Below are 27,329 nucleotides of genomic sequence, written 5' to 3'. Positions count from 1 at the left end.
CGTCTTCCCATAAACTCAGTGTAAAGTCTGAAGTCCTCACCAGGTCCTACGTGCCCTAAACCATCCTGCCCCGTTACCACTCGGACTCTGCTCCTCACTGCGGTTCCCTGAACACACCTGCCTGCCCCAGAGCTTCTGTCCTTGCTGTGCCCTTAGCTCGGTGCATTCTCACCCCGGGCCTCCCCATCGCTCACACCTGACCCCACCCGAGGCCCCGCTGCTGGTCAGTGTTGGGGGGAGGGCTTCCCGGGTCAGCCCTCCTAAAATAGCACTGCCCACCCTCCATCGCTCTGTCCCACTCCCCTGCTTGTTGTGTCTTCACTGGACGTGTCACTGCCTGCCAAGTGTTATGTAATTGTACTTAGCTCTCTCGCTCCTGCTGGAATGGAACTCTGTGAAGGCAATACTGGACTCGTCTCTGTATCCTACAGTATTCTGAAAAAAATCTGTGGGGGGGAGTGGGAAGAGGGTCTCTGACCTGTGCTCCTTTCCAGTAAGGCCCCAGCCTCAGCTTGTTACTCCTGCCAGAAGCACCTGCACCTTTAATATGAGACTAAGCGCTGATATGCCAAGTGCTTCCCAGTCATTAGCTTACTTCACCGCACAGGTGAGAAAGGCGGGGGGGGGGGGGGGGGTCAGGTGCCCTAGGCTGCACAGTCAGGAAGTGTCAGGGCTGAGATCTGAACCCAGGTGTGTCTGACCCGCACCCCAATATAACCCATGGAATGAGGACAGGTCCCACTCAGCAAGCCTGCTGCGTCGGTCTGTTTAGAGGAATGTAAAACCACCTCATGGCTGAAATATTCACACTGTTAGGCAGCTGCCTGAGTTCGGAAATGTGGAGAAGACATGTGTTCGCGGTACAAAAACACAGTCTCCAGAAGCTTCTTTCTCATAAATTAGATGGGGGCAGGCGATGTCACCCTTGCCTGGAAACATCTGGAGACCCACTGCCTCACAGGCTGAGAGCCGGGAGCTGGGCATGCAGTCTCCTCTCCCAGGCTGGTGGAGACGGGGCCACCCCAGGCCGGCCCTGGGGACCTGCCGTTGGCTGTGCTGACCTGCTCACAACCCTTCCTGGACTCTCCTTCCCGCGGGAGAAGCCCCAGCTCCGTCTCCTGCTAGCCAGGGCTCCTTACCACGTGGCTCCTTCGCCTGCTTCCACTCTTCCCTCTTCCTGCTTCCTTCTCTTCCTCCCACCTGTGTGCTGGCTGCATCAGGCCAGGTTGTGGCATCACAGGTCCCCAGACACACCCAGAACTCACCTGCCGAGAGCCTCAGACCTGCCGTCAGGGTCCCACGGTCCCTGGGTTTAAGAGAAGAGCCTGAAAGAGTTTCCCGAAGTGACACCGGGACCCCGGGGGGGTGAGGGGTGGCTTCCAGAATCTGATAAGACCTTTAGCGCTGCTGGTCGGAGTGGCCACCTCCAGCCATAGCCCTGCAGGCGGAGGGAACACGTCCTCCCAACTTTCTCTCTTTCTGCCCTCCAACCCCCTGCTGGGGTTTCCCACTGGCAGTGCCACCTGGAAGGGGGTGAGAAGGCGGCTGCCAGTGCACGAAGGTCAGCAGCCCACGTGGGGGGAAGCACGGACAGCGGAGGCAGACGGGTCAACCGAGAGCATCCAGTGGGGCTCCCGGCTCCTCTGCTGGACCCTCTCCTCCTTCCGGCCTGCCCAGGCAAACCCTCCCATCCTCCCAGGCTCAGCTCAGGTGCCATGTCCCTGCTGCTAGAATGAAATAGTTTCCTCCTGTGCTTTACCCCTGGGAGACCAGGGGCGACATCTCGCTGGATACTCGTGTTTGCCAACGTACAGGAGGCAAGGTAGCCCAAGGTGGGGCAGGAACAGCCTGCCGACCCATCACGGCCCCACTCGGGACGCACCTTCCTCCAGAGCTGGCACCCTGTGCCCGCTGTACCCTGACTGTCCAACCAGCGTCCCCGGGTCGGGCCAAAATCCCATTTCTGAGTCCTTGTGGAGCCCTGAGCTAGACAAGCTAACGCTCAGCTTCCTCCTATGTAAGGTGGGGACAATAAACAGAGTTCCCATGAGGAAGAGACACCTACTAATACAGGTGAGGCCCTGTCATGGAGCGGCCAGTCTTCGTAAATACCAGCTAAAATGATTAGATGCCTGTCTGTCCACATCCGACAGAACCGTGTAAGGAGGAGTGGGGACGGGTGTATCCAACTGAACAGCAGCAGGGTGCACGTGGCAAGTGCAGTTTGGGGACTGTGCTTGCCCGGGACAGACGCTGGGCTTTGTGCCACACCACGTGAGTGACCTCGGGCCGTCTCCCCACCTCATCTTGCTGCTCCGGCAATGGAGTCCTTTTCCAGCAGCTGGAGGAGCGAAGACCTGAACCCACCACAGAACCGAGACGACACTAAAGACCACTGTTTTAAATGTGAGCCCAGTAAACCAACTGGGAGCTTGCTTCCGGACAAAGATGCTGACGCCTTCATGCTACATTAAAAAGGGCTGCGAGAGCGCTGAACGGCAGAGAGGCTGCACAGAGGAGGCGGGCAGAACGGGCAGGGCGCTTAGGAACCCGGTATGGGAGGTATGAGTTCTATTTTCTTCTTTTTACTTCTTTTTCTGGAGTGATGCAAATGTTCTAAAATTGATCACGGTGAAGAACACGCAACTATGTGATGATATTTTTAGCTACTGAATGTATAATATGTTTGGACTGTATGTGTGTGGATATTTCTCAACAAATAAAAATCACGTCTCCCATACCCCTCACCCCTTCCTATCAGTGACCACTAGTACTTCAATCTACCCAATTTATTTTACCCTTTATCCCCTCTACTATTTATTTGTCATTTATATTTTGTTACTCATCTGTCCATACCCTGGATAAAAGGAGCATCGGACACAAGATTTTCACAATCACACAGTCACACTGTAAAAACTATATCTTTATACAATCATCTTTAAGAATCAAGGCTACTGGAACACAGCTCTACAGTTTCAGGTGCTTCCCTCCAGCCACTCTAATACACCATAAACTAAAATGGGATATCTATATAATGCATAAGAATAACCTCCAGGATAACCACTCGACTGTGTGAAATCTCTCACCACTGACACTTTGTCTCATTTCTCTCTCCCCTTTTGGTCAAGAAGGCTTCCAAGCCCTGGCCGTGCATGGGGCTCTGTGCTCAGCACTGGGGAGACAGAAACAAAACAGTACAGACCTACGCCCAGAGGTGCTCCCTGCATGGGGGTCCTGGGGGGCCCATTTCACTCCAGCCCCCCTCCTAGAATCACCTCCACCTCGCCTGCAGCCTCATCCTCTCAGCAAGCAGCGAAGCGCCAAGGCACAGCCGTCATGGCCCCGGTGAACCAAGGGCAGCCCCGCACCCAGCCTGACTTTCCTGTTCGGAAAAACTTCCCGTGGGGCTGGAGCTCCTTTGTGGATCATTATTCCAAGCACATCTCCTGGTCCAATTTCGAATCGTATTGAAAAAGTTTAATTTAAAGGCAGACGGGCAAATGACTGAATCAAAAGAGAACCACTAAAGCCCCACTGAACCATTTCCATGGCAACCCAAGTTTCTAAAATTAACCGAAAGGAGGGGGATGGAAAAAGCAGCGCTGCCAGCCTGCCCTGCGTCAGGCAGCCACAGCAGGCGCCACTGCTGGTCCCGGGCCAGTGGGAAACCAGAGAGGGGACGCCGCTGCCAAGACAGAAGCAGGGCCCAAGGCCCGCTGAGAGGTCAGGAGACAGCGTCGGAGAACTAAATCCACCATGAGAGGGGGCGAGGGACAGAGAGCTGAAAAAGGAAGACTGAAGCTGAATGAGGCAGGCATCTCCCTGGGAACTTCAGATGTTCCCATTCCAAGACACCAAAAGGCTTTGAGCCTCGCCACCCCCACCATGCGCCTGCCCCTGGGAGAAAGGGGGCAGGAAGCCTCCACTGCACGCCATTCCTTTCAGCACGTGCTAGTGAATCAGCCAGCCATGACCAGTGGCCCTTAATTCATCAATTGCTCATCATTAGGGGAGCTGCTTGGTATGAAGGAAACCCGCCCCCCACCCCCCGCCCCCAAAGATCCCAGAGCTTTCTGAAGCATGCTGAGGACTGCTGCACACCCCAGGGCTTGGGCACCCCCTCTGATGAGGAGGGCACCAGTGATAACCCAAGGAGTGAGGGGGTTAATGCTCTTTACTAAGAAACAGGCCCAAGGCGCCTACAGAATCGGCTGGAGGGTAAAGTGCTAACTGGCTGTTTAAGTTGGAAAAGGGTGATTTTTAATGGCAATTGAGATTGCTAAGAAAACTCAGCCATGAGGGTAAGTGGGAGCTAGGGCCCAGGTGGTCTTTCCACAACTCTCCTCAATTGTGCAGGTGCTTAAAAGAGGTCAACAGAGAGTCTACCATGGAAATGGGCTGTGGCAGTTCTCTGCTGTCTCCTCTGTTACAGATGACCAGAAAGCAAATGCCAAGGGGAGGGCAGCAGCCTGGGGGATGTGACTTGGTAATGAGCCACTGGGCTCAGCGCTCTCACCTCTTAACCATCAAAGGGCAGACCTTAGAGGCATCACAACTGTGTGCACTGAGCGGCTTCGGCAGACCCAGGCTGCTGCACGTGGCATGCTACACTGCTTCCACACAAACAACAGGCTTAAAAATGGATATAAGTGCCTCTTGGAATCTGCTGACTAAGGAGGGCTGTACAGAATTACTCTTTCTATTGCTTATTCTATCTATTTACCCAGAGTGTTTGGTGGAAGTTGCAAAGTTAAGTGCTTAGCAGACATTCTTTGAACTCACTGGCCAGTTGCTTTCTGGTCCAGTAATAAGACTTGGCGTGTTACAATATGACGGTATATTGAGCCTGCAGTGTCAGCGGCCAGGGCGAAATACTGTTAACTCAAGCGGGATGCAGGGGGTGGTGATGCTGTGATTGGCCGGCGAGTGCAGCAGAATCATATACAAATAGCATTGCAGGGGGAGGCTGACTTAAAAAGCTGGCAAGAAGAAAAATCTACCTTGGGCGTGCCATCATCACTGCAAATAAAATCTCCTTTGTGGGAGCTGAGAAAACAAATATCATCATCCATTAAGCATCGATTACAATCCTGGGAGGGTACCACCACCCACCTAATCAGAGCTGGAGGCCTCAGCATCAGCCCTGGTTCCTTCCTTTCCTCTTGCACTCACATCCCACCTGGCACAGGTCCTGCTGCTTCTGCCTCCAAAATGTTGGCCACGTTACCAGCTACTAGTTATATGGATTAACACATGAACCTCCTAGCTGGTTGCCCAATTTACAGTTTTGCTCCTTTCCAGTCAATTTTTCATACAGCATCCAAAAAACTCCTTGTAGGAGGTAAATAACATCATACCAGATGCCCTACCTTATACCCTCTGGTGAACGTTCACTGTACCCAAACTCCAAGCTCCTACTCATGGTCCTAAGAGGCCTCTGTGGTCCATCCCTTGCATCTTGTACAACCCAATCTTAAACCACTCACCCCCCAGCACCCCACACTCCAACTAGCCCAGGGGTCACGACCTCTGGCCTGCAGCCATACCCATCTGCTTACGTGCTGTCTACAGCTCCTTTCGTGCCACAGCAGCAGAGTTGAGCAGTTGTGGCAGAGGCCATACAATCCACACAGCCTAAATAAAATACTGACTTTAGGACCCACACAGGTCTAATTTTGGTTGCTTGAGCAGACCAACACTTTCATGAGCAACAAGTTAAGACAACACCAGCTGCCCTCACGCAGCTGCCAGTCTCTCTGGAAAGCTGCCCTAATGATGCTTAGCAGTCATGATGAGGTGCCTGTAACTGCAACAGAAAGTAAGTGGAGAAGTCAAGGAAGGCCAGGGTAGTCAGAAAAGGTCTTACAGAAAAATGAATAGCATCTTAAAGGAGATCTATTATTCTCAGAAGCAAGCCGGGGCTAGTGATCTATTCCTACAGTAGATGGCAAATTTGGTCTTAGCTTTAGATATAAAACACCTGAATTGCTAAAAATCTGCCTGCTCTCTGCCACCACCTTCCATGGTAGTTAAGCAATATGGCCTGACTGTGCAGTCCTGTCTTTTGAGAGGTGCGTGGATGTCTTGTATGTATGCCCCCCCAGATGAAGGCTTGGTGGTAGCTTCTGTTGTTCTCCAAGACAAGGAGAACATCTCTGTCCCAACACCAGTGGGCCTCCTGGGCAATGCGGGTCACTGAGCCCGACCGTTCCCTAATAGATAAATAACTAAAGGGACTTTTGAAGGATTCAAAGTTACATGCTACATTCTTTAAAGAAGAAATAATAACCGAGTAGCCCCGGGGCTGCTTTAGAATCCATGGACACTAATCCATGGATAACTGGAAAAGCTTTGCAGGTACCTGAGACAGGCCGGAGAGCTCAAGAAACCATTTGAAATGTTACGGGACCGTGTTAAAACAAGCACATGGAGAGAGCCAAGGGCAGAGCTGCACTGCTCACTCATTCCGCAATTACTGCGCGCCGAGGCGAGCCAGCAGGGTGCCAGGAGATTCTGGGTTACGCTGGGGGGTGAGGGGAGCTACTGGGAGGTGGCGGGAACCGTGGGGGCCTTAGAGCTGCCATGGCTGCTCGCATTTTCAGAATTTACCTTTTGTAGAGGCAACGAGGAGTCATGGCTCGGAATTCAAAAGGTAAGAAAGGATTTGCAGAGAAAAGTGTTTCCGGCCTTTGCTCTGAGCTACCAGCTTCCTGTCCTCAGAGGCAACCAGTGGCACCAGTTTCTTTCGCTCAGTTTCTTATAGTCTTCCAGTAATAGTCCAAGCAAATATCAAAAATTTTTAACACACCTGCTAACACAATTCTTTTCACTCAATGAGCCACAGAAAGATCTGCCTTCATCTTTTCAAAAACCGGTAACATTTTATTCATTTAATAAAGACCTATATAGCACTTATCATGTGCCAAGCTCTGTCTCATTTTTATTTTTTAACTGTTTTGAGATCAGTTGAAGATTACAGAAGAGTTGCAAAAATAATAGAGTTCCTTCCTTTACCCAGCTTAACCTAGCCGGAGAACAACTGCCACAACTAAGAATTAACCTTGGAACATTTCTATGAACTACATTATAGAGCAGATTCAGAGTCTACCAGTTTTTCCATCAATGTCCTTCTGTTCCAAGACCCCACACTGTCCCCTTCAAACCGTGAGGTTTCTTGGGCTCTGTCTTTTATGCTCTTCCTGAGTAGCTGCTTTGTAGAATGTCCCTCCGTGTGGGTTTTTCTCTAGAGGTCACGTACTATGGAGAAGACGACACAGAGATTTCGTGCCCTTCTCAGAGCATCATATGGGGGGGGGGGGCGCATGATATCGCCACCCATCTGTGAGATACTAACTCCGACCACTTCACTGAGGTGGGATCTGCCAGGATTCTTCACTGTAAAGTTACCATCTTCTCTTTGTAGCTAAATATCTTGGGCGAGATACTTTGCAATTATGCAAATATCCTGTTTCGGCTTACACATTCACCCATTAATTTTTACATTCATCAGTGGATCTTGCCTGCAGCAATTATTACCATTTTGTTCCAATGATGAGTTTCTATTTCCCTCATTTCTTCTACATTTATTAACTGGAGTTTTTCTGTAAGGAAAGATTTGTTCCTCCCCCTTCCCCCCTTTTATTTATTTATATCATATATCTGGACTCATAAAGACTTACTTTATTCTCTGGGCTAAATATTCTAATACTACTGTTATTGATTTTTTTTGCTCAAGTTCCTCCAACTTGGGCCATTCAGAGCTCTTCTAGGCCCCTAGGTTTTTGTTGTTTTGGTTTTTGGATTACTTGTTTATTTTCTGGCACAAGATGCTCCGGGCTCTTGCATTTCCCAGCCCCAGCACTAGAAGTAACTGATTCTTTATAACTGCTGCATAGCGTGCTAATTGTAGAGATATGACATAAAATTGTTTTAACCAGCACCCATTCAGTGGCTACTTAGTATATGTCCAATCTTTTACAATAAATGTCCTTGGAGATGAGTCATTTCATACTTAAAGTACCACAGTAAGAGTTAACCTCTTTACAAAAAAGTCTGGGGCCCGGCCTCACCAGCCTCCCTTGTTCTCTCTAACTCATCTCTCTTTCTTTCCTTTGTCAACCCAGTAAGGTAAGCAACCCCCCAGATGGTCCCTCTGACCCTCCTCTGGCGTTCCATGCTTTTGTGGTAATTCCTTCCCTGTGGCCGGACTTATTTTCTCATGTCTAATAAACAGAATATGGCAGAACTGATGGGGGCTGCCTCCCAGTATTAGGTTATAAAAGACCGTGGCTTCCATTCTGTCTTGGGTGCCACTGGCCATAGAAGGGTGGAGGCCCCCATTCCCGCAGTCCTTGAGGGACTGAGTCCTGCTGACAACCACGTGAGTGAGCTTGGCAGACGTTCCCCTTCTCAATCGAGTCTGCAAATGACAGCGCAGCCCCAGCGCCAGCCCGACTGAAACCTGGGGAGAGACTTGAGCCAGAGGGAGCTGGATACATAAAGTAAAGTAAATCATAGTTTAGAAGAGCTGGGAGCAGAGGGCAGTTTACAAATTTGGGGCAAATCTCTAGATGTTTTTTCTAGAAATCTTTCTAAAAGTTCCTCCTTCCTGGGATTGCTGCTCTCTTTGCCTGGTGTGGTAGTTAGAGTCAGTTGTCAGCTTGGCCAGGTGAAAGCACCTAGTTCTGCTGCTGTGGATATGAGCCAATGGTACGTGAACTTCATCTGTTGCTCATTACTTTTGCAGTTGGCTAGGAGGCATGCCTGCTGCAATGAATGATGTTTGATTTAATTGGCTGGTGCTTAAATGAGAGACTCAGCTAGCACAGCCCAAGTAGCTCAGTATACCTCATCTTAGCACTCGCAGCCCAGGCCTTTGGAGATGCAGAAAGGAATCACCCCAGGGAAAGTTGTTGGAACCCAGAGGCCTGGAGAGAAGGCTGGCAGAAATGGCCGTGTGCCTTTCCACATAAGAAAGAATGTCAGATGGAAGTTAGCTGCCTTTGCTCTGAAGAACTAACAAAATAAATCCCTTTTATTAAAAACCAATCTGTCTCTGGTGTGTTGCATTCTGGCAGCTGGCAAACTAGAACACCTGGTATGCCCTTTTCTAACACAACTTCCTGTCCACATCCTGGCCAGCTTTCAAGACTCAGCTGGCCCTTGAGCCACTTTATCCCCGACTTTTTCTGAGCTTTCCAACTAGAGATAACAGCCCCTGCTTTGGCCTCCCAATGCACTTTACCTGCTGCATGTCATGGCACTGTCGCCCTCTCTCCCTCAGACTTACCGATACAGTGAGTCTTCCCTAAAGAAAACCATAAACTTTTCCCTCTCTATTTCTTCTTCTTTTTATTTATTAGAAAGGTTGTAGATTTACAGAAAAATCATGAACAAAATTCAAATTTTAATTTGTGTCATCCAGCCATGTTGCAACTTGACCTTCTCACTGCAAACACTAAGTCCAGTTTTACACATATATATTTGGACTCTAAAATATCTGTACAGCCAATAAGCAATGATAAGCTTTAAATTACAGGTTTAGAATCTACCATCAGCTCCAGCATGTGCTGTACATGTTAATAGTGATATTAGCATTATCATCACCACTCACTGTTTCAAAATGTTCCCTCTTCTGCAAATGATTTAATATTCTGCACTTCCCACAAACCTACCCTCCAATCTTAGAAATCTCCAAGTTTAGGTAAATAAAAAAGAACTTCTGACCCACAGACTGAGGGCCTCTAGCTTAACTCTATTGGTTTAATCTCAACCGTTCCTTCTGGTGGTGCCTCCACCCAGAGCAACTAGCTTTACTAAAGACCCAGGGCACGGGAACTTTGGGCAGGGACAGAAGCGAGACTAGGACCAATTAATATTCTACTCGCCATTTCTGTGAGCCTGCTGGTACCCTATCGTTCCTGGCAAGCTCCACTTGCCACAGTATCTTTGTCCAACTGTACAAACCGAACACACACGAGAGAGATAAAGGGAAATGCAGCCAATTGTATTTTTTATCAGTTTCAGAGGAAGAACACTCATTATCAGTCAAGATCGCCAACTCCCGTTGTGGTCTCAAAAGTACGGGCCTCAACTGGAGCTATTCTGAAGTATCCTGTTTGATTGCGGATAAACAGATTCTTAATCCTTCTCCGCATCTACAAGGACTCCGGGGGAATGCTGCCAACCTTCCTGCTTCCTCTGGTGTAGAAGATCCTTCAACCTCGAGCCTTATGCTAAAAACGAGGCCTGGAGTGGCACTGCCACTGCCACAGGGCATCTCCGTGGATGTGTCGCTCCAGGTGGACCCCATTAAAGGCCGAAACAATTGCAGGATGAGTCCCCCGGGGCCTGTGACTGTCCCACTCCTCAAAAGTCACATTCACGAAAGGAGCATGGGTTTCAGGCTGTGAAGAGCTGGGTGGCAAGGTGCCCTGGGCCAGCTGTGTGACAGCTGGCTCTGTGGGGAGCCCAGCTGAAGGCAAGCATTTCCACGCCCACTGAGATGGCAGAAGGGGCCAGGGCTCGACTGAGCTGTAACATATCCTAAATTCATGAGTTTGGTTAGAATCAAGAAGAAAGCAAACCACCAATCACCAGAATACTGACCTTGAACACTGGCTGAGCTTGGAAAATAAAAATCTTCATTCCAGAGAATTCTGGTCACTTATCAGTGACAAGGAGGAGGAAGCTGAGCCCAAGGGAAGATGAGTGCATTAGCACTGGGGATGGACGGGGGCAGGTGCAAGCTTTCAACAGACTTCTGCAGAGTAAGCTGCTGACATCGCAACCTCAATGGGCTGTCTGGAAACAGACCGGAATTGTTCAAGCAGCGAAATGAGCCTTAGAAGAACATCATAAACATAAGAACCAGAGGAACACTGAAACTATTAAAAAAAAAAGAAACTGTTGATGACAAGTAACCCCCCAAATTACTGGGGAAGAGCGCAGGGCCCATGAATTCAACCCCACCTGACAAATACACCAGCAAAGAGATGGGGGCAGAGGAAGGAGGACTGGGCTTGAGTGAGCTGCTTTCTTTCTCTGTGCCTCAGTTTCCTCATCTCTTTATACTCTGCCTGATACAGCATAAAGAGACAGCTCAAATCTGACCTGCCTGCAATGCTGGATTTATAACAGAGCAATGCTCAGATGCCTGCCCAGAGCCTCTGCTTTGCCTGAGGTGCACGTGGTGAAATGCTTCTGTCTCACTTCAGCCAGTTTGCTCATAAATACATTCAGCCCCCAAACTGCTTTAATTACAGAATGAGGAAATTGCTTCACTTGGCTAAAGGTTTCTCTCGGTCCTGCTAATGACAGTTTGCTGTGCCCATCTATGATGGGGTTTTTTCTTGTACTAAAAGCCATGGGGCTTAATTAGAATTGGAAAAGGGCTATAAAACCAGTGTTCTTTGGAGACCGTCCTCTGGTAAGCCGAAATAACAGACTATTCCAAAAGTAACCCCTGATCTCAAAGAGACTGTTTCCACATTCAAAAGAAGTCATTGGCTAAGAGATCATGACCTATCAGAGAGAGGCAAAGGTTCGAGACCTTCTTGGGGTTATGCATTTGGAAATGGGACTTGAAGCAAAGCAATCTGTGTTAAATAAAAACAAGACCCTGTAACAATTCCAGTTAGAAACAGTCTATACTTCTGTAATTCTCACTATGGAGACTCCAGAAAGTTCTTTACCAGCATCTGAATATCACCTCATTTGCAGCAGAGGGAAATATCCAGAGATTTCCAACACTTTGATTCTAGTTCTTACTGCCACTAGGCAAGATCGAAGATCGTGTCTGGTGGCCCTTGTTTTTCCTACCTTGTATGTGCTGCCCCTGGACACAGAAAAGGGGGTGAGAAGGCCATGTGCTGAGGTCCAGCAGACAGCACAGGCTCTGGAGGCTGGTGGATACACATTTGAGCCCTGACTCTATCACTGAAGTACTCAGGCAAGTTACCTGAGCTCCTGAGCCTCAGTTTTCTTCATCTGTAAAATGGGGAATAATAGCATCTATCTCAGGGGTGTGTGTGTAGATCAGACATGGTCATAAAGCGCTTGGCACGGTGGCTGGCAAGGAGTCTCAGGACTCAGCACATACTTGCTGCTCCAGCACCACCACCGCCACCGCCACCACAATCAGCACCACCAGCACCACCACCATCTCTGACGTATTGTTCTTCACAGTTCCCTGTTGGGATCTTCTCCACTGGCTTAGGAAGCCTGGGACAGCTATCTGTCACAGGAAGGGGACCTCAAGTAAATTCCACCTGCAGCCTAAAGTGGGAACTAAAATTCTTTCCTCCCTTTTTCCAACTTGGAGCAACATGATTAGTGAATGAGTGGTAAAGCAGTACAGGCCTGATGATCAGAAAGACGTGGGTTCAAATCTCTCTCTGACCCTGGGCAAGTTCCTCAAGTTTCAGACATCAGCAGGTAGAGGGTGAAGGAGAATGGTGCATGCTAAATGCTCGGGGCATTGCCTGCCCCTCAGCAACAGCTCCACCAGATGCTGTTACTACATTCTTGTTATAATCTAATTCCTATATCCTGCACTATAGATAAGGATGCCCCAAAGAATGTCCAAGAAGGGCTCTCTGAAGCAAGGTGGATTATGCACTAAGGATGGGCTATGCTTACTTGCCCTAAAAATGCTATTTCAAGGTAATATTGTTCAGGCTAGACCCTGGACCACCATGCTTTCCATGCCAAAAGGTCCAATAAAGCCAGAAGTCTGCAAAATTAAAAGAAGAGTTAAGAAAAATAGCACCTGCCACTGTCTCGTGCATATTTCTGCAGGCAGTCTGTTTGGGGGACACTTTAATAGTTTGAGTAGACTAAAACACAATGTTGGCTCCCCAAGCTAAGCCAGCTAAAAGTTTAATTAAATACAATTGCTTGCTGTGTGTTCCTTTTCCAAACAGCTTCATGCATATTCATCACTATAATTACGGTAGTGAAAAAAGCCACGACTAATTATTCCACGCTCCCCATCTTTCACATGCCTAGAATTTTTGCATAATTATTGTTGAAATTAATTGCAAGTTAGTTAATTTTATACTTTGTCCTTTCAAAACTTAATTGAAAATTAATTTAAAAGATATAAAAAAACCACACAAGAAAAAACCCTACCACCAGACAACATGGTAAATCTGGTTTCTCAGACTCATGACGTGCATTAAAAATGTCCGGTGACTACTTCTAACCTGGACGCAGAGTTGTACATGCCAAGGTATGATATAAGGCCAGCCCCATAAATGCCTCGGGAGTTCCACCCCGTGCTTCCACCACGTAGCAGTGAGGACGGGACTCATGAAGGGTGGTGAGGCATGCTTGCGTTGTGAAGATCTTCTGGCTTTGGGTTTATCGTGCTAGACTTTGGTAATTCCACCTCCCACCTCCAAAGAAAACTGACAAGTGGCTTCCATTATCAGTCCATCCCACGTCTACCCCCAAATATCGTTACAGCTACCCATTTTCAGGACCCAACTGCACTCTGGCATCCAAGAAACTTCACGCTCATGCTTAGCAAAACTAAACATTTCTTTCCTCCCACTTTGCCGCTGCATTCTTTTGCCACCAGCTCCTTTATTGGAGTTACTCCCAAGAATTCTGTACCTGTGATCCCTTCAGCGTGAGGGCCAGAAGTAGACATTTATTGAGTGCTACCCTGTCCTGAGCTCAGTTTTAGGCATGTGTGTGAATTTCATTTAATTTCAGCACCCTAGCACAGTGCCTGGCACTTAACAGAAAATCATTCAATAGTGGCTTTCTTTTTTCTTATTTTTCAAATAGAAATTTTAAACAAATTTGTTTCTTAGAGCAGTTGTAGGTTTACAGAAAACTTGTGTAGAAAGTACAGTTCCCATCTTATCTGCCCTAGGCACATGCAGTTTTCCCTATGATTATTGTTTAGCAATAACATGGTACAGTTGCCACGACTGATGAACCAGTATTATAGATTTATATTATTAACCCAAGTCCATGGTTTACGTTAGGGTTCACTATTGTATGGTCCCACGGGCTTTTAAAAATTTTTATTGCAGAAACATATATATAACATACAACTTCCAATTTAAACCATTTTCAAATATATAATTTGGTGGGATTAATTCACTCAACAGCTATTTCTTTCTTTCTTTAAAAAGCAGTTTTACTGAAATGTATTCACATACCATACAATCCATCTAAAGGGTACAATCCAATGGCTTTTAGCATATTTAGAGTAGTGTTTTATCACCACAACCAACTTCAGAATATTCTTAAGAGTTGGGAAGTTTTTAGGCATTATTTCTTCAAATATTTTTTCTGCCCCTTTCCCTTCTCTTCTCCTTCTGGGACACCCATGTGCATGCAGTTTGTGTGCTTTATGCTCTCACTCAAATCACAGAGACCCTGATCAATTTTTTTTCTTTTCTTTTCTCTATCTGTTCTTCTGACTGTATGATTTCAATTGTCCAGTCTTCTAATTTGCTGATTCTTTCTTCTGCCTGTCTAAACCTGCTGTTGTATGCTTCCAGTGTAGTTTTAGTTTCTTACTATTGTGCCTTTCATCCCCATAATTTGTTTCTTTTATTAAATTCTTCTTTATGCTCACATTGTCTTCTTAATATTTATCTCTTTATGCATATTTTCCTTCATCTCCTTGAATTGATTTAGAATATTTGTTTGAACATTTTTAATTAGTTGTCCAACTTCTGTGTCTCCTCTGAAGTCTTAATTTGTTCTCTTGGCTGAGCCACATTTCCCCTTTCTTGGTATGCCTGTAAATTTCTGCTGCTGTCTAGGCATCTCATTATCTTGATTAGTGACTCTAAAGGTCCATTCCTCTCTCTTGTCTATGGTTTTATTGTTAATTGACTTTGTATTCAAGCTCTTCTTTGATTCTTGGACCAACTTATTATAGATCTTTATAATAGACTATGTTTCGCTGTTCAGGGTATCTGATTCTTGCACTGGATATATATGATTTTTAAGATTTCACTTTTTTTGCATTTGTTTCACCTCCAGGGAAGAGTTTCCTTTCCTCTGTTCTGTCTCCAGGAATCTTGATCCCTTTTGTTTGCTTTTGTGCAGACTTTTCTCCCCAGCTCCTATGATTTGTTTAAATTCTCTCATCAGTGCCTCAATTCCTTTACTCTTTTCAGTTCTGGGACCCATCCTATCTTGCAGCAGTTCAGTTAAACCCCCTTTTTAATATTTATCAATTTTTTGTGTGTGAGGCTTTTCTGCCTCCAGTTTCTCCCTCATTAGGGTATCCTGCCCTGGGAAGCTTCCTGGTCAATCCAGAAAGGTGGGTCACTTTAAAAAAGTCAGTTTTTCCTTTAGGTGTGCAATTGACTGGAAGAGGATCGAGTGAGGGTGCATCCATTCTTACCAGCCTTTCAATTACCTCTCTTTTTCCCCTTGGGAGGCTTTTCTATGCAGCCCTCCATGGCGTTTGTGTTCCACCCTAGGTCTCTGCAGACCAGGTCCTGTGTCTGGATATGTGCGGAGCTCTAACTTCTGCTGGGAGTCCACTGTCTCAGTCTGTGGTGGGAGGGAGGTGGGCCACGCTGCCTTCGTGCGACTCCCAAGCAGTCAAGACTGAGAAGGTGGAGGGGAACACGGACTGAACAGCATCCTGGATGAGGTTCTTTTACCTGAGATTTCTCTGTTTCTTCGATTGAGACTTTGTGGTGTCCTTCTCCAATCTCTACCACCCTCCAGAGTTCTAAGCAAGTGGAGTTTGCCCTTTGATTCAGTAAATATCTGGGGTGGATTTTTCAGAGGATGACTTACGTCTCCATGTGAATCTCAATAGCTATTTCTTGACTGAATAACTGATTGAATGAAAGAATAATCATTGTAAGCCGATGGGGTGAGCATGGTCAACCTCACCATGACAGAGAAGGAAAGGCAGTTCAGAGAGATGACGTCAGGCTCTCAAGTTCACATAGTCTGTAAGTGGCAGAGCTGGCACTGCTATGGTAGTGTCATCTACCACACAGCGCTGCTTTCCACCACCCTCCTGATGCCACCCACCATCTTCGTATTTCAGATTTCTCTTCACCAGCCATGGTCTCTTAGTAACATGCACTTTTCTTAACCCTGAGTCCTGAAACCTGCTCCATTGTCATACCGGATGACCTCAGTTACTCACCTTGTACACTTCTGGACTGATTCAGGTTCATGCTGTGAGAGTACATGGAGAAAGAAATGAAAACCAAGTCAAGAGGGAGAAGACAAGCCTCTGAGACACAAAAGAAGCTGGAAGGGCTCCTATTAAAAGACCATGCTAAGCAGCTGCTGTCACCCTACCTGGAACGAGCCAGTGTGTGTGTATGTGTGTGTGTGTGTGTGGTGTGTGTGAGAGAGAAAGACAGAGAGAGATGTGAAAACAGAAGTTTCCCCTATTCCTAGTAGCATGCTCACTGCAGAGCAGACATGCACTCAATTGTACTGCAGAGATAAGGGAATGAATCAACCTTTATTGAATGGATAGGGAAGAGAAAGAGGTGGAAGCCAATTTAGAGTACAATGCCACTGCCTTTTTTTTTTTTTTTTTTTGAGTCCATATTTAAAGGTGACTTCAGTGACCCAAGCCTTCAGCAATTTCAGGACAAACAATTCATCCTCCAAGAAGCTCGTAATATTTGGGAATGGCTAATGACTTTAGGAACAAATTCCTTAAAGGGATCCTGTAGAGTTCAGGCTTCTGAAATATGACAGGTATTTTAAGAAATAAGGAGATATATGCATGTGTATAAATTTTTCCTCCAAATTGTAAACAAAAGCTTCCAGATAAGCCAATAAATGCTGGTCACAAACCCAAATTAGGTTTTCAGAAATAGCAAATAAAGCTTCTGGATACCACTTGCACATTAGAAGAATATGCAGTTGGGAGCCCAAAGGCTTTAAGCGGATGCTGTAAAGTAGCCTTGCAGACAGGTGGAAGTCCAGAGAGGGGTTGAGTGATGAGAGCTGTCAGGTGTGAGTAATGAAGGGCTAGCCCTGGGAGGAGAACCATCGTGCTTCCTCGGAAGGCAGGGGAGGGACGCGGCAAGGAGGCAAGGGTGGTATGAGCTGGAAGGCTGGAGTGGCTCCTAGCCATCAGGATATCAGCGCTGACCGCTGCCCCAGAAAGGTGTCCACAGTATACTGTTAGGTGAAAGAAGACTCATTAGAGAATTGTATCTATTTTATGACAGCAGGAGGCCATTTTTGTTAATAAAAAAATTGCGTGGGTATATTTCTATCCATTCATAGAAAAAGAGGTAGAAGGCTATAGAGCAAAATGTTACTGTGGTCATCACTGGGTGGGTAAATTATGGGTGATATTTTTCTTTATACTTTCCTATATTTTCTGAATTGTTTTGCTGGGAATGAACGTCTCCCCTGCTTTCTGTCTCAGGACAATCATCCCTTTCTGAGAGTCGCCTTTGGTGACCTTCCTGATTAGGACATTTCCCCCAATACTGTGCTTACCTGGAACTGAGTATCTCTTTCCGTCACAGCACATACTGCATATGTACTTTCACCTGAATGCTTTCCTAACTGCCTGCACTTCCCAGGGAGCTCTTCGCTCTCTAAGGACAAGGGCCATGGTGAGTTTCGCTATGCTTTTGTTTCTGTGGCTTTGTTCCTAGCATCTAATAACAGTAATAATGATAATTATAGTAACAGCAGCAGCAGGGACGGTGGTGGTGGCAGCTAGTACATACAGCACTTGCTTTGTACCCGGTCCTGCTCTAAGGACTTTAGGAAGAGGTGAGTGTGGCTGACACCCCCGTAAGGCTGAAGGGGAAAAATATGGCACCAAAAGGCCATGTGCCTAGGATAACCTCACATAGCTACTAAGAGGTGAAGCTGGGACTTAGACCCAGACAGCTGGGCTCCTGAGTCTGTGTGGGAGACACTGTATTACCCTCCCTTCTACCCAGTACAGAACCCGGCACACAGGGCACCTGCTAAACAAAAGATCACACATTCCCTTTTGCAATCCTCAGAAGTGTTCTCCATGTTTGAATGCAGGGAAAGAAAAAAAATTCCCCTGGGAATGAATCAGCAGAATGAAAACGGTGGTTTGGAAAAACCAGGGTTTTCGGGAAAGAAACCTTCTTTTTCAGATGGCAGTGCTTGACTCTGAAGAAACATGCCCCATACAAGGTTCATTCAAGCCCTGAAGTTTTAATTTTCCTGCATGCAGAAGGGAATAGGGATCAAAAGTGTTCATGACATTCTCTTTTGACATTCCACAGCTTGAACTCTGGGCTCATGTTCCCATAACTTGATCGGGTCAACAGTTCTGGTTCCTCACAAGTGCTAATTAAAGAGAAAGACAATCCTTCATTTGAAACCTTCTGAGCTAACTGAGAAGGAACCTGGCTCTAGAGAATGGATGGGGAAGTACCGCTAAGGTTAAGCCATGCTAAGTGCCTTTGTGTTGAATGAGGAATTTGGGGGAAATGTTATAGGCATGGGGGATTATCGATTCCTTCCTGAAAAAACAGGCAGAAGCAGTTATATTTACATGGTCTTAGTAGAACATGACTGTCTATGGAGTTAAGGGGCCTCGTGTGCATTGTTAGCTAGAAATATTTAACGGATTAAGGCTGCATGTTCTGGCAGACAGACCTGATTTACGTTTTTCACATGATATGCATTCCTCAGGGTAAAACTCAACATGTTGGCATTATTCCAGGTTAAAGCAGGAGATAAAACTGGAAGAATTCAGGCTGCTTCATTCATTTCACACCAAGGAAGAAAGCAGCTCCTTATAGCTCACTATTTCAGGATTAGCGAATGTGATGTCAGTGCCACTTGGAATACCGATGAGATGGGGCCTCACTTCATTAAGCATTTGATGCAGTTAAAATGCCACCCCATTTCAAAGCCTGCAGAAATCACCACAAACGGACAACTTGGCCTACAAATCGAATGCAAAAGCAGCTTCCACTGGCTGCAGACGAGTTTACCCTCTCTGTCCTCCTGATCATGTTTAAATCAGGGGACAAAGAAGAATACTTTTTTTCCCACTCCCTTGTGTCTTAGAGTAAGAAAAGAACATTTTTTCCTACCATTTCTACCATTCTTTGGCTTATGCCAAACATATTAAATGACTGAGAGAAGCCAGATGTATCCTATTCTTGCCAAAACTTAGAGACTGATCTAGCTACCAGGCAGCTGTGAAACAGAGCAGCAATCTGTCAGGATTTAATTAGGCCAGCTGTTTGGATGGGGTATACTTTTGTGTGTGGGGGGGTGTTTTGGCTGAACTTTGGGTTAGGCTTACTATAGTAGAGGTATGTTCAACTGATTGACAATGACAGGAGGTGACTTTTCTTTCTTTACTTGTTGATCCTAAACATGAGTAGCTAGATAGAAGGAGACCCAGAAGTGTGTGAATTGCATGCATATATGGCGAAGGAACAGCAGTACTTCTCTGGCTCTCCTGTCCTCCCTGCCTCAATGCCAACCCTGCCATGTCACTACCTGGTCAAGTATTCCGGGTGACCAAGGGCGGGGGTGCACAGAAGGACTTGGAATGTATTTTTTCCTAAGAATAGTGACCTAAGATTTGGCCGGAAATGCATATACCCAGGCTGGTCTGATGGATCAAGGGGCTGCTTTGCTGCCCTTTAGTCTGGCTTTCAGAATTAGTAGCCATTTTCTGTGCTCTGAGCCTCAGCACTGAAAAGCTCCTTAAATGTCCACAAGGGATCAGACTGCAGGCCCTCGGAGGCCAGCAATCACAGACCAGTAGGAACAACATAATGGCCAATGAGGGGGGTTAGCCGGGTCCAGCACGTTATAAACAGCAGCGAGGTGTCAATGCAACGGTGGTATTCGTGTGCACGTCAGGTTCATGTGTAACAGGCTCTCTCGGACTACCGCAAAGCAGAAAATCATTGTTACTATGGTTCTTATGAGAAATGCAAAAACCTTTTCTGTTGGTTCAACGGCTCAGCATTGCCACCACCTAAACACTGCTAGTACTACATTAATGATAGGAGTGACGAGGAGACCAGCTCCTTTCTATGTGTCAGCATGTTTATAAATACCGTGTATAGCTTGTCTGTCTAATTTCTTCTTTATAATAATCCTATAACATAAGTGTATTATCATTCTCAGTTTCCAAATGGTGAAACTGAGGCACAGAGAGGTTTAGGAACCTGCCCAAGGCTGCTAGCAGGGGACGCACAGCCAGCGGGAACTCTTAACTCTAGAGACCACTCTTAGCCATTTTAGTCTACTGCCTTCTCTGCCCAATCGCCAAATACGAGCAAGAAGGGATCAGGTCTGTCTGGGTTATCACTGTATTGTTGTAAATAAAATACAGTGGCACATGGCAGGCAGGTCTCAATAAATATGGTATTTGAGGTGTGAATGAATAAATGAATGAAAGAGTCAAGGATAATAGAACTTTAGAAAATCAGCATCTCTGAATATTGGTTTTAAGTGCATATTGGTCCTAAATCAGGATAAATCTTCCTTCTTCATGTGTCCTCACTGCTTAGAGTTATGGTCGAGTTGGGAGACAAATGGATTTGTGCTGGGTTCCTGTCAAAGGCTGTGGGTTGTAATTAGGGAACCACAGACCCGTGGAGAACAAGACTGCATCTAATCACCAAGACTTAACGTGCTTCAGAGAACTTTACCCCCAGGAGGGGCACCCAGGCTTTCAAACACATGTCTCTGTAAGAAGCAGGCAGGCACCTGGAGGGTGGTTGTTGAGCAGGTGACAAACGGTCCTGAATTTCTCTCTTTCTAGAAACAACAGAATTAGACTTCTTTGTCTGCTTAGATCATTAGACTTGGTTATTTGACTTGATTTGGTCAATGAAATGTGAGCAGCCTAGTTTTCTGAGTGACTAAGATGAAAAGAGCTTGCCCTGTTAAATTCAAAATGAACATGTATAATAAGCAAGGAATAAACATCTGTTGTTTTAAACTGCTGAGACCTGGGCCTATATGTTACCACAGCATCACTTAGCATATTCTGACTGATACACAGGGGTAAACTGCCAAACAAAATATCGAAAAAAAAAAGATCTTATAGTGCAACAATGCAACACAACACATACCTGTGAATAACATAAGGGACAGGATTTATATGTAAGTGACTAAATTCCAGATGTGATACTAAGAGATTTATTTAAGTTATATCTTATAATGTAATGTGTTATTTTACTTCCCATGATAATGCTATTCTTGGTTTACAAATTCCTATAGGACACTGAGAGGTAAAAGGATTCTCCTAAGGTTTCCCAGCTATTCAGTGGCAGAGCTAAAATGTGAATCTGAATTCATCCGATGCCAAAGTCTCATGCTCTTTCCCCACACTCAGTGCGTTTCCTGCTCAGGAAATTTACACGAAAGAAAAGGCGGCGAGGAGTGCTGGTAAGCCAAGACATAAAGAACTGATCAGGCTGATGGCATCAGGGAAGTTTAAAAAACTGAATTTCAAATCAACTCTTAAATTAAGGGAGGCTCAGAAGAGGGGCCCTGGCAGCAGGCATGATGCTCAGCATGCAGAGGCAGCAGGCACGAAGAAAGGGGCGTCCTAAGGGGGCCGTTTTGGACAGAAAAGAGGGAAAGCAAGAGAAGTGAAGGAGGCTACTATGTGAGGCTCTAAATAACCGGTCTGGATGCTTCTATTTGTTTAACCACAGTGGGCGACTCAGCAGGGGTGGGAAGTGATAAAAGCAGTGCGTATGAAAAATTTTCTGGCAACTGTACATAGAATGAGCAACAGCAGAGAGAGAGAGAGAGAGAGAGACAAGCAGACAGACAGACAAAGACAAGGTGTCCAGATTAGCTATTTTGTCAGCCAAGCAAGAAGAAGGTAGGCCTGAATCAGGACAGGGTTTGTGGACATGGGAAGGAAGAAAAGTTATAATTAATTATCTTCAGGAACTGAGTTCTCACCAGGTTCCAGATATTGGGCTTCTCAGGCTAAGCAATTTGCATCCAATATCCCACAGAGAGTTTATAACCACCTTGGAGAAAGGCGGGACTGCCTCCACTTTACAGATGAGGTTCAGAGACGCTCAGTGACTTTCCCAGCACCACAGAGGCCATATAATATTGAGCTGATGTGTGACAGAATCTGCTCTAAGAGCACAATTCCCATGTTGCAGGTATACTGTTACGCCCACGTCACAGAAGAGGAAACCGAAGTTCAGGGAAGTAAAGCAGCTTATTTCAAGTCATACGCAGTTTTGTTTGGCTCCAAAGCTCATGCTCTGGATCTCGTGCATAATGAGAAGAGGCCCTGGTGGGTCTGGCTATGAGCCTGACAGCACGTGGTCGGACCTCATCTCAGAGAGGGAGATGAAGCCAGTAACACGTCTTGTGTTTGGAGCTTATAAAGAAAGGTGCTGTAGGTAGCCAGGCTACCTAGGAGCGTGGGAGCAAAGGGAACCAATTCTGAAACTGCTCACCAGATACGCACCGTGGGGTTCTACTTTGAAAAGCAGGACAGAATGATAACTTAGCCCACTACAGGGTGATGCTTTGTATGTGACCCAAACCATTTAGATGGTGCTCTTGTCACCTCCTCTGGTTTGTGGCAAGGCCAAATGCTTAGAATTGGATCTTTCAACAAATTGCTCATCCTGCAGTTATGCGATAGAGATAAAAGTCAGGTCACAGACTTCAGAAATGCCATGGCGGCATCTGTGCTTCCATCATTAAGATGGATTCAACATCGAGAGACAAGCCAGGGGTGCAGAGGGGTCCCACGTGGCCAGGCTGCCTGTTGCAAAGCCAGAGATGACTTGAAAGCGTTTTTTCTCTGGCAGCTCACTTTTCAAGTTCAAGTGCAGCTACAGACTAATTGTTCCTACCAGCACATTTGAATACACTTTTCATTTTTATCAAAGTATCTAATGCACACGTTTAAAGAGTCAAGTAGTTGTACAGGGGCTTGATAAAAATAGTAACATTCTTTGACCCTCCTCTCTCAGAAGCAATAGTTTTGTCCTCTTTTGGGTGAGCATTTTGATAGTGTACCTCCACGTCTCTAAAAAAACATGCTTACAGTACTACACCTTGATTTTCTCTCAGTTTCAGGAATTGTCTGTTGGCTTCCCACTCTGGAAGCTGAGCGTTTCGCTCTAATTCATCAACATTCTCAGCTGCCATCACACATGGGACCACTTTCAAGTCCCCTGGTCAGATAGCAATTTTAGATAATCAGCATTTTTGTTTATCTTGATCAGGAAAACGTTATTTACTGATGGGCTAGATAGCATAATATGATTTAAGCATTTCCCTTCTTGGCATAATTTTTTGTTTTCCCAAGAGTTGCTATAGCTTCCCCTATTTGTTCAGTATTCTATATATTTCTCATTAATTCAAATTCAAAGTCTTAGCTTTGTAAATCTCTCAATAAGTTCAAACCCATTACATGTTCTATCAGTTTTTTTCTTTCAGAAATCTTTCCTGAGCCTTCTGACCTGCTTTCATTTGAGTGGGGGGAACCCCAGGTCTGCTACAAAGCTGTCACCCTGAGATGGACTTTTGCTTTCATTGTGGAGACTCCCTTTTATTCTCTTTTATGTTGGAACCCCAATTTCCTACAACCTGTAAGTGTTCCTTTTTCTTACTTTACTCCCCTTAGTTTTTTTTTTTTCTTTTTTATTACCTGGGCAGGCACTGGGAATCGAACCCAGGTCTCCAGCATGGCAGGCGAGAACTCTGTCACTGAGCCACCATGGCCCTCCCTCCCTTAGCTCTTGATAGAGCATATCCACTAGTAGCTTCCCAAAAAGGGTTGTATGGAAGCACCTTTTTTTCTCATTTCTGAAAATGTCATCATGGTACAGAATTCTAGTAAAAATTATTCACTCCACAATCATCTTCTCACATTTGATACTGTTATTAAGCTGTGTAATACCATTTTGATTCTTTGTAGGAAACCTGTTCTTATTTTTAAATCCCTTCTCTGGAAGCTTGCAGGATTTTCTTTTTGCCCAATATTCTGAAATTTCATGATGACATGCTTGGTGTGGTTACTTTCTTTCACTGATCTGGCCATTAGGGAGGCCCCTTTTCTATCTGGAAACCCTTGTCCTTTGGCTCCAGGAAATTTTCTTAAATTTCTCTCGTCTCTGTAGAATTTCTATGATATGGATATAAATCCCTCAAGCTGGCACTCGATTTTTCCTGTCCTTTTTACTCTATTTTCTATTTCTTTGTGTTTTTTGCACTTTCTGGGATGTATCCTCAACTTTATGTCCCGACTGCTTATATTTTTAATTGCGCATGAGTTCTTTCCTGTTTGTTCCTTAAAAAATAAATTAATTTAAAAATCTTGTTTTTATTTCACGGATGCAGCATCTTATTTATATCTCTTACTTTTGTTTTGTCCTTTAACGATTTCTCTTTGCATAACCTGTTTCCTATTCATGTGTGTGCATGTACGTGTGCATACTGTATCTTTCACGTGCAAGGCTTACCTCGAGTGTCTGGTGGTTCTTGGCTGGCCATTCATATTTAAACATGGAACACTAAAGGGTGGGCTGCAGGCTTGCCGGCTGCCTCCCCATCAAATGTACAGGTGGGCCATTCCACTGGGGAATCCCGATGTCACTATCTCTTATGCCAGCCCCAGAGTCTTCTAAGTTTTTGCTCGGGAGGTGTGTGAGTGCAGCTCACCATTGCTGGGAACTGACTTGAGAGGGGAAATAAAAAGGCTGATGTTTCAACATTCATCATGCCAATTTACACTAAATTCCTGTTTTCAGAAAGGTAACCTCACCCTCAACTGTGCTTGAGATCTAGTATTCCAGAGACCCTCTGGATCACCCTCACCTGAAAATTAACTCTCCCAGCCTGGAAAGGGGAAGGTGCCTGGCTGAGTACAGTACACAGGATATGGAAGTATATGGCAGCCCCCAATGGAGATTCCACCAGTCTTCCTGTTTTTATCCCCACCTTGACCTCTGCTTCCAGAGTTATCTAATTCTACCAATTCCCAAGTGTTCTGGGAATAAATATGGTCACTTCTTAGCTTTCCTGAGTGGACAGCTCAGGCTTCTATTTTCTTAGTCTCTAAGTCAAGTGTTGCTCACCTTTCTGTTCTTTGATTTCTATAATTTCGTTGCTGTTTTTTCTTTTCCTTTTATCTTTTAGTCCTAGTGAGTTCACCCTTAAAAAAATTTTTTTTAGTGGCTATTCAGAAGGAAGCAGAAGTAAATTGAGTGTTCAAGCTGCCATTTTAAACGGGAGGTCTCGAAGTTAGGTGGTTGTAGCCTCTACAGCCCTAGGCCTCACCTCTATGGGGCAGCTGGGTACCTCGTTTCTAGCTGGAGACTTTCAGGTAAGTGATATCGTGGGGTTGTGTGTGATCTGTGCTCGGTGTGGTGCAAACCGCTCATTGTGGGAAGAACACTGGGCCAGGAGTAGAAGGAAAGGGTTAACCCTAGCTGATTCCAACTGGCTGTTCTGGTGGGTCCCATCTGCGGTGTCAGGGTAGCCAACAACCCCGTGCACCGTCCGGGTTCCTAAAAGGATCCAACAGGATAATGACCACGAAAGCACTTCAAAAAGCAGCAAGTGCTACAGACACCCATGGCTTTGTTATGACTTCAAACCCCACTTTTATCTCCTGAAGCTCAAACTAACTTTACCTTGGCCTGCCTTCAGGGGAGAGAGGCCTGACCTCAGGAATCTTATAAATCACCCTTCTGGCATTCACAAGAGTGTCCTGTCACCCAGACATAGGACATGGGTGTGCGTCTTACCCCACTTGCTATCCAATTAGCTGCTAAAGGCAAAAGGGCTCCACATCACCCAAAGCAAACATACCCAAGAAGGCAAGAGCGTGTCCCTGAGAAAGGATGAATGAGGTGAAACTGTTCTTTGGATCCATTCCATAATGGGTCTGTTTCTCATCTGAGTTCTAGGTCTATCTTAATCAAGGTTAGAAATAAAGAAAAAGAGTAGTTCAATATATCCAACGCATGGATATTTCAGAGCCATTCAAAAAGGATGGGGTAGCAGCTCTTCATTTAGTGCCATGAAATGATGCCCACAGTCTATAAAGTGATAAAATAGGATACAGAATCATGAATATGATTCCATTCCTACAATAAAACATAAAAACCCTATGTATGTGTATGCTGTTATTTATCTACGTATGTGTATCATACATAGAAAAAAGTCTGGCTGCATTCTCACCAAATCGCTTTTGGTGATTACTTCTGGCAAATGGGATTGCAGGGGGTGGGGTGAGAAAGGCTTTTCGCTTTTTATTTATATACTTCTGAGCAGTTTAATTGGGTCTCATCCTATAAATGTAATGTTTCTTCTGATCATAAAAAAATAGTAAATAGTAAATGCAAATGAAAGAAGTAAAAAAGGAAAAGGAATATGGGAAGAGAAGCAAAAACAAGAAGTCAGGGAAGGACAGATGGTGGAGAAAAGGGTAAGGATAAGAAAGGGGCCAGTGTGGTCAGGAGTCAGATTGGGGGGTTCACCCCCTGCTGGAGATATGCAGGTGCATTTCCTCCCATCCAGTAACCACAAAAGGATCCCTTTAGAGCCACAGCAGCCACAAGTGTCTCTGCCAAGCCCAGGATAGAGGGAACTCATTTCATTTTTAAATGTGTATAATTTTCACACAGTGAAATGCACAGGCCCTAAGTGCACAGGTCGATGGTTTCTGAAAAATGTACATACCCATGTAACCCATATAGGGAATGTGTTTTTAATGAAATCTCCCAGCCACATGCAGATGTGTCGGTCAGTAGGAGACAAGCTCATTTCCACCATGGCCAAGTGCAGGAATGGGGGGCTGCCTCAATTCCAAGGGCCCATGGTGGGTCAGGGGTTGGCGTTCCACATGGGATTCATACCCCATCCAGCTCACTAATCTTGGGCCAGCGCCAGCCTGGTGGCACGTTAGGTGTCTCCTAACATTTTCCAGAGACTTCCTGATCCTGTGTTTTCCTAATTTGAGTGTCACCTGGCTCAGTACCCTCCACGTCTCTTGGCAGTGAACAAGATAACCCCAGACCACACACCCATTCAGTCTGGCAAGGATGAAGAGATCCCTGGAGGGGGACCAACGCTCTCAAATAAGTTGGCCACTACTGCCAACTTCCCCTCTCAAAAATGAGAGCTGTTGGCGCCTTCTGACTCACTGGAACAGGAGAGTATTTCACAGGCACTGACAGTACCTGCAGACAGTTGCTCTGGGCTAACATAATCATGACAGCTCCCATTTATTGAGTGCTTACTGTGTGCCAGGCACTATGTTCTAGGCACTTCACATGATTTATCTTTATAACACCATCATGAGATAGTATCATTATTTTCCATTTATAGATGGGGAGCTCGAT

The 27,329-nt window shown here is 45.7% G+C and overlaps 1 protein-coding gene across 4 annotated transcripts in view; it reads right to left on the bottom strand.

Annotated features, from left to right (window-relative positions):
* LDLRAD3 (low density lipoprotein receptor class A domain containing 3) overlaps positions 1-27,329 on the bottom strand; it is a 268,279-nt gene that overhangs the window by 14,119 nt on the left and 226,831 nt on the right. The window lies entirely within an intron of this gene.

The sequence above is a fragment of the Tamandua tetradactyla genome, chromosome 8 (assembly GCF_023851605.1).
Source record: "Tamandua tetradactyla isolate mTamTet1 chromosome 8, mTamTet1.pri, whole genome shotgun sequence".
Taxonomy (NCBI): Eukaryota; Metazoa; Chordata; class Mammalia; order Pilosa; family Myrmecophagidae; genus Tamandua; species Tamandua tetradactyla.
The sequence above is the reverse complement of the archived record's forward strand: the minus strand, read 5'-3'. Positions and strand labels throughout refer to the sequence as shown.